We start from the raw sequence: 8,884 nt of genomic DNA on the forward strand, positions 1-8,884 counted from the left end.
TCAGATCCCATGACAAATGGTTGTGAGCCACCATGTGGTTGCTGGGAATTGAACTCAGGAACTCTGGAAGAACAGTCAGTTCTCTTAACTACTGAGCCCTCACTTTAGTCCTTTTGTTTAGTTCTATACCCCATTTTACATTGGGTTCTTTGTTTTTTCAGTACTTAGCTATGTGAGTACTTAATATATTTTAGATTTAACCCTCAATTGGATATGCAGTTAGTGAACATATTTCAACAATATATAGGTTGACAATTTGTCCTATGGACTCTGCCCTTTCCCTTACAGAAGCTTTTGAGCTTCATAAGGTCCCATTTATCAATTTTTTATGTTAGGGCCTGGGACATTGGCTTCTCTTTAGGAAATTTACCCGCATTCTCAAGAGTTTGATACTCTTTCCCACTTTCTTTTCTATTAGATACAGTGAATCTGGTTTTATGATGAGGTCTTTGATCCATCTGGAATTCAGTTTTCTGTAAGGTTTAAAATATGCATCTATGTTCATTTTTCTTTATACTTAGTGTCATTTAGACCAGCTTTCTTTTTTCCATTGTGTATTTTTGGCTTATTTGTCAAGGATCAAGTGTGCATATATGTGGTATCATTTCTGGATCTTCAATACATTTTTTATATTTTAAAATTTTTAATCTTGCATTTCAGATGTTATCTGCTTTCCTGGTTTTCAGTCCAGAACACTCCTATCTCATGCCCCCTCCAAGTGCTTCAATGAGGGTGCCCCCTCACATACCCACACACTCAGTCCGGCTCACCTTGGCATTCCCCCAAACTGGGGCATTGAGCCTTTACAGAACCAAGAGCCTCTCCTTCCATTGATGTCCCACAAGGCCATCCTCTGATACATACATGGCTGAAGCCATGTGTCACTCCTTGTGTACTCTTTGGTGGGTGGTGAATTCCCTGGAAACTCTGGGGTGTCTGGGTGGTTGATATGGTTGTTCTTCCTACGGGGTACAAAGCCCTTTCACTCCTTCAGTGCTTTCCCTACCTCTTCCATTGGAGACTCTATTCTCAGTCCAAAGAGCGGCTGTTATAGCACACTCCTGTCAACAAGCACTTCTTGACTTCCTCCATAGTATCTGGGTTTGGTGTCTGGATGTGGGATGGGTCTCAAAGTGGAAAGTCTCAGGATGTCATTTGCTTCAGACTCTGCTCCATAATTTGTCTCCATATGTCCTCCTGTGACTCTGTCTGAGATATTCTCGATTTCTTTCTTCAGAGACCTGAAGTTCTTGTCAAACAAATCTTTGGGGTTAGAGTCACCCCAAGGTATTTCATATTATTTGAGAAGGGTGCTGTTACCATAATTTTATTCTCAACCTGTTTGTCTTTTTAGTAGAGAAGACTATTGAATTGTTTGTGTTGATTGTCTTTCCAGCCACTTTGCTGTTTATCAAGTTTATGAATTCTCTGGTGTAGCCAAGAAATGGTGTTACATGCCTTTAATCCCAGGACTTGGGAGACAGAGGCAGGAAGATTTCTGAGTTCGAGGCCAGCCTGGTCTACAAAGTTAGTTCCAGAACAGCCAGGGTTATGCAGAGAATACCCTGTCTCAAAATAAACAAACAAACCAAAAAGCTAAAGGCATTCTTGGGTGGTCAGCAGATTCTGACCATTGACTGAATGCTGAACCCTATGGTTGAATAGCAGGAAGTGGCTGAACGCTAAGTTTAAATTATTGTATACCTGAAAGAAGATGAGAAGGAGGGCAACCCTGTAGGAGGATCAGCAGTTTCAATAAACCTGGACCCTTGAGATCTCTCAGACACTGGAACACCAACCAGGCTGCATACAACAGATGTTAAGAGGCCTCCAACACATATAGAGCAGAGGACTGCCAGGTCTGGGTTTAGACAGAGAAGATACACCTAACCCTCAAGAATCTGGAGGCAATAGGGAGTTTAGAGGTCTGGTGAGGTACTGTTGTGGCACGGAGACAACATCAAAGACACGGGGGAGCAGTTAGGAGGTATGGGATGTGGTATGGAGGTACAGGGAGAAAAATGGATAGAGAGTTTAAAATAAGTAAAGAAAACAAAGGAATTCTGTGTTAGAATTTGGGGGGTCAATTAAGTATATTATCCTATCATCTGCAAATAGTGATATTTTAATTCTTTCTTTCCAAATTGTAACCATTTGACCTTCTTTTGTTGTCTGATTATTCTGGTTAGGACCTCAAGGTCTATTTTGAATGGGTAGGGACTGAGATGGCATCTTATGTAGTCCCTCATTTTAGTGGAATTGCTTCAAGTTTCTCTCCATTTAGCTTGATGTTGGGTACTTTTTATTGTATATTACTATTACTATGTTTAGGTATGGGCCTTGACTTCATGATATCTCTAAGACTTTCTTCAAAAATAGATGTTGGCTTCTGTCAATTGCTTTCTCAGCATGTAAAGAAATGATCATGTAGTGATTGACTTTGAGATTGAATAAATAGTGCATTATGTTGGTGGATTTCTGTATATTGAACCATCCCTGGGATGAAGTCAACGTGAGAATCATGATTGATATTATAAATTTGTTCTTGGATTAGCTTTGGGAGAATTGTATTGTGTAATTGTGAACCAATATTCATAAGTGAAATTGGCATGAAGTTATCTCTGTTGGGACTTAGTGAGATTTTGTATTCAGTGTGATTGTGGCTTCATAAAACAAATTGAGTAGGGTCCTTTCTGTTTTTATTTTGTGAAACATTTGTAATAGAATTGGTATTAGGTTTTCTTTGAAGGTCTGAGAGAATTCTGCCCTAAATCCATCTGGTCCTGGGCTTTTTTTGGTTGGGAGAATTTTATTTATTTATTTTGTATTATTTTCTATATTCTTTGTTTACTTTCCAAATGATTTCTCCTTCCCCAGTTGCCCTACCCCATAAGTCCCATAAGCCCTCTTTCCTGTCACCAGTTCCACAATCAGTCTCCTCCCACTTCTCTGTCCTGGCAATCCCCTACAATGCAGGATCAAGCCTTTCCAGGACCAGAGACTTCTCCTGCCTTCTTCATGGGAATGATTTGATATGTCAATTGTGTCTTGAATATTCAGAGTTTCTGGGCTAATATCCACTTATCAGTGACTGCATTCCATGTGTGCTATTTTGTGATTGGGTTACCTCACTTAGGATTGTGTTAGTCAACAATTTGCCCAGGAATTTCATGAATTCATTGTTTTTAATTGCTGAGTAGAATTCCATTGTGTAAATATACCACATTTTCTGTATCCATTCCTCCATTGAGGGACATCTGGGTTCTTTCCAGCTTCTGGCTATTATAAATAAGGCTGCTATCAACATAGTGGAGCATGTGTCCATATTGCATGTCGGGAAATTCTCTGGGTATATGCCCAGTAGTTGTATAATAGGGTCCTCCGGAAGTGTCATTTCCAGTTTTCTGAGGACCCACCCAACTGATTTCCATAGTGGTTGTACCATCTTTCAATCCCACCAGCAGTGGAGGAGTGTTCCTCTTTCTCCACATCCTCGGCAATACTCGCTGTCTCCTGAGTTTTTAATCTTAGCCATTCTGACTGGTGTGAGGTAAAATCTCAGGGTTGTTTTGATTTGCATTTCCCTAATGGCTAATGATGTTGAACATCTATTACTTTAGGGGTTATGCGCCCTGGCCTGTGGGGTTTTCGACAGAGGACACTAGAAGAGAAGGGCAGAGAAACAGAGACAGGAGACGTGTAGAACAAGGCCAAGACTAATTAACTGTTCGAGGCCTTCCCAATTTCTTAGGGAATGTATACAGGCAAGAGAAGAAGTGAGCAAGTGGGATTCTTCATGTAGCCCAGGCACTCAGCCAAGGTGAATCTCTGGCAGCTACAAGATGTTTTCTTCTTCTGGGAGGGCACAGTGACTATTGACCACACAATCTCTCTAAGGTCTGTAGCTGAGGAGAAGTCAAAACGTAAGGCTATCTTTAAAATGAAATCTATAAAGTAAGGTCAGTTTGGCTACTGGCAGTTATGGGACATTTTGACGGCTTATTTAATCCTTTTATAACTTGGTAGCAGGTTTCTGTCTAGAAAACTGTCCATTTCATCCAGAGTTCCCAGTTTTGTTGAGTATAGGCTTTTGTAGTAGGATCTGATAATTTTTTGAATTTTCTCAGTTTCTGCTGTTATATCTCCATTTTCTTTTCTGATTATGCTAATTTTGGTACTGTCTCCATATCCTTTGATTAGTCTGGCTAAGGGTTTATTTATCTTGTTGATTTTCTCAAAGAACCAGCTCCATATTTGGTAGATTCTCTGATAATTTTTTTCCTCCCATTGGTGGATTTCAGCCGTGCATTTGATTATTCCCTACCCTCCATTTCAATTATTTGCTCATTTTTGTTCAAGAGCTCTCTGATGTGCTATGAAGCTGCTAGAGTATGACCTCTCCAGATTAATTTTGGAGCCAATTAGAGGAATCAGTTTTTCTTTTAGCACTGCTTTCATTGAGTCCCATAAATTTGGGTATATCGTACCTTCATTTTCATTAAATTCAAAATTTTCTTTAATTTATTTCATTATTTCATCCTTGACAAAGTGATCATTGAGTAGAGAGCATTGATCAGCTTCCATGTACATATGGGTTTTCTTCTTTTGTTGTTGTTGTCATTGAAGACCAGTATTAATTAATCCATGGTGATCTGATAGGATGCATCAGATTATTTCAAATGTCTTCTATCAGTTGAGGGAAGTTTGGTGACCAATTATATGCTCAGTTTTCCAGAAGGAACCATGAGGTGCTAAGAAGGAATATGTTTTGTTTTTGGATGAAGTGTTCCATAGATATCTGTTAAATCCATTTGGTTCATAACTGCTTTTAATTTCACTGTGTCTCTGTTTAGTTTCTGTTTCCATGATCTGACCATTGATCAGAGTGTGGTCTTGAAGCTTCCCACTATTATTGTTTGAAGTTCAATGTGTGCTTTGTGTTTAGTAAAGTTTCTTTTATGACTGTGGGTGCCCTTTCATTTGGAGCATAAATGTTCAGAATTGAGAATTCATCTTGGTAAATTTTTGCTTTGACATCTATGAAATTTCCATCGTCATCTTTTTTGATAGCTTTAGGTTGATACTGATTGCTTCAGTATTGGGATGGCTACTCCAGCTTGTTCTGAGTGTCTCCAAAGAGAATCTTGAGAGAGCATACACTAGCAGCATAACAGCACACCTGAAAGCTTTACAACAGAAAGAAACTAATACACCCAAGAGGAGTAGCAGGCAAGAAATCAAACTCAGGGCTGAAATCAGCTAAGTAGAAACAGGAAGATCTATACAAACACTCTAAAAAACCAGGAGCTGGTTCTTTGAGAAAATCAACAAGATAGATAAACCCTTAGGCAGACTAAACTGAGGGCACAGTGACAGTATCCAAATTAACAAAACCAGAAATGAAAAGGGAGATATAACAACAGAGAGTGAGGAATTTCAAAAAAATCATTGGATACTATTACAAAAGACTATACTCAACACAACTGGAAAATCTGGATGAAGTGGCTTTTTGGTTTGTGGAAAGATTATTTTCTTGCTTTTTCTGGGATATAGTTTCTCTTCTTGTGTTAGAGTTTTCCATCTGTTCTCTCTGCTGTTATTTGGTCTTGCTATCTCTGACTGGAGATTGTTCCTCCTGTGAGCCTATTACCCAGTGATGTTAATTGTGTTTGCACTCTTGGGAGACTAACTCTTTCAGGTCAGGATTTGGATCCAGAGAGCTGTGACACAAAGTTATCTCCAGAGCACAGATGGAAGCCAGAAGAATTCTATCCCCATTGATTCAGTGGTTCCTGAGCCCTGTGGTCTCCTGGCAGGTACCTCTTTGGACAGTTATTGGAGGAAAAGTGTTTGTCTCCCCTGTTATCTTAGGAGTGATAGTGATCCTCAGAGACCAACTCTTGTGCTTTCCATGTCTTTAAAGATGAGTGTTAGAATTTTGCAGGGAATTGCATTGAACCTGTAGATTCCTTTTCGTAGGATCACCAAATTTACTATGTTAATCCTACCAGTCCATGACTGTGGGAGATCTCTCCATTTTCTAGGGTCATTTTCAATTTTTTTCTTGAGATACTTAAAGTTCTTGTCATGTAGATCTTTGACTTGTTTGGTTGAAGTTAACCCAAGGTATTTTTTTGGGGGGGGGGGAAGGATGTTATTTCCATGATTTTATTCTCAGCACTTTTATCATTTGTATAAAGTGAGGCTACTGATTTGTTTGAGGTAATTTTGTGTCTAGTCACTTGGATGAAGATTTTTATCAGCTGTCGTTCTTACTTGGTACAATTGTTTCGGATCACTAATGTTTAATATATCATCTGTAAATAGTGATACCTGAATTCTTTGTTGACAGTTTGTATTCCCTTGATCTCCTTCTGCTGTCCAATTACTCGGGCTGGAACTTTGTGTACTATATTGAATACATATGTACAGTGTGGGAGTACTTGTCTTGGCTCTGATTTTGGGGGGTTTGCTTCAAACATCTCTCCATTTAATTTGATATTGGCTGTTGGTTTGCTGCATATTCCTTTTATTACATTTATCTACACATACATAAACATTCACACAATTTTGATTTTAATTTTAACTTCTAACTTGGGAGCTAAGGCTGTTCCACTGCCCAATGATGAACGGTCCTGCCAGGAGATAGCTGGTCTCCCAGGAGTGCTCACACAGGCTTACTTGACCATAGGGGGGACAAGCTCTAGACAGAGACAGCAAGACCAACTATCACCAGAGATAACCAGATGGATAAAGGCAAGCACATCAAATGCAAAGCCTAATTAGAATCATAAAAACCAACTTCTCCCATGAAAGCAAGCCCTGAAAACCTGAACACATTGGAAAAGCAAGACTTGGATTTAAAATCACATTTCATGATGCTGATAGGTGATTTAAAGAAGGAAATAAAATAACTCCCTTAAAAACATACAGGGGGACACACATAAACACGGAGAGACCTTAAAGAGGAAATATAAAAATCCCTTAAAGAATTACAGAGAAACTGAACCAAAAAGGTGATGGAAAAGAAGAAAACCAATATTGATCTGAAAATGAAAGTAGAGTAAATAACAAAATCACAAAGGGGGACAACTCAAGAAATAGAAAACCTAAGAAAGAATGCAAGAGCCATAGACTCAAGTATCACGAAATCTTAAATACAAGAAAGAGAAGAGGTAATCTCAGGTGCAAGAGATATCATAGAAAACATTGAAACAACACTCAAAGAAAATGTAAAAGGCTCCTAACCTAAAACATCCAGGAAATCCAGGACACAATGAAAGGATCAAACCAAAGAACAATAGGTAAAGAAGAGAGCAAAAACTCCCACCGTATATGTCCAGTAAATATCTTCAATAAAATTATAAAAGAAAGCTTCCCTAACAAAAGGAAAGAGATTTCCATGAGCGTACAAGAAGCCTACAGAATACCAAGTAGATTGAACCAGAAATGAAATTCCTCCCATCACATATAAATCAAAACATAAAAGGTACAAAACAAAGAAAGAATATTAAAACCAGTAAGGGAAAAAGGCCAAGTAACATATTAAGGCAGACCTATGAAAATTATACCAGACTTCTCACTAGAGAATATAAAAAAACCAGAAGATTTTGAGCAGATATCATACAGACCCTAAGAGAACACAAATGCCAGACCAGGCTATTATACCCTGCAAAACTCTCAATTACTTTTGATGGAGAAACCAAGATATTCCATGGCCAAACCAAATTTACACAATATCTTTCCATAAATCTAACCTTTCAAATGATAACTTCATCAAAGTGACTGGATATAAAATTAACTCAAACAAATCAGTACCCTTTAGATTCTCAAAGGATAAAGATTTTAGAAAAAGGACAGCTTTCACAAAATTCACAAATTATATATATATATGAAAGCTTGGTATGATTCTAACCAAGCAAGTGAAAGATCTCTATGACAAGAACTTCAAGCCTCTGAAGAAAGAAATGGAAGAAAATATCAGAAGATGGAAAGATGTCTAATGCTCATAGATTGGCAGGGTTAGTATAATAAAATGGAAATCTTGCCCAAAGCAATCTACACATTCGATGCAATCCACATGAAAATTCCAACTCTATTCTTCATAGAGCTAGGAAGACCAATGCCCAAATTTATCTGGAATAAGAAAAAACCCAGGATAACAAAAGTTATTCTCAACAATAAAAGCACATCTGGCAGAATCACCATCCCTGACTTCAAGCTGCATTACAGAGCAACGGGGATAAAAACTGCATGGTATTGGCACAATCGGTGACGGGTAGATCAATGAAACAGTATTGAAAACCCAGAAATGAACACACATATTTATGGTCACTTGATCTTTGACAAAGGAGGTAAAACCATCCAGTGGGGGGAAAAATGACAGAATTACCAACAAATGGTGTAGGTTCAACTGGCAGTCAACATATAGATGAATGCAAATCTCTCCATTCTTTTCTCCTTATACAAAGTTCAAGTCCATGTGGATCAAGGAACTCCACATAAAAGAGATGCACTGAATCTAATAGAGAAAGTGGGGAAGAGCCTTGAGAACATGAGCATGGGGAAAATTTCCTGAACAGAACACTTGTAGCTTATGCTCTAAGACCAAGAACTGACTATTAGGACCTCATGAAATTGCAAAGCTTCTGTAAGGCAAAGGACAACGTGAATAGGACAAAACGACAACCCACAGGTTGGGAAAAAATCTTAACCAATCCTAAATCTGATACAGGGCAATTATCTAATTTATTCAAAGAACTCAAGAAGTTAGACTCCAAAGAAACTAATAATCCTATTAAAAATGGGATGTAGAATTAAACAAAGTAATTTCAAATGAGGAATATTGAATAATCATGTAGCACCTAAAGAACAGTTCAAGATC

This window comes from Apodemus sylvaticus, chromosome 8, assembly GCF_947179515.1.
Source record: "Apodemus sylvaticus chromosome 8, mApoSyl1.1, whole genome shotgun sequence".
In the NCBI taxonomy this organism is placed as follows: domain Eukaryota; kingdom Metazoa; phylum Chordata; class Mammalia; order Rodentia; family Muridae; genus Apodemus; species Apodemus sylvaticus.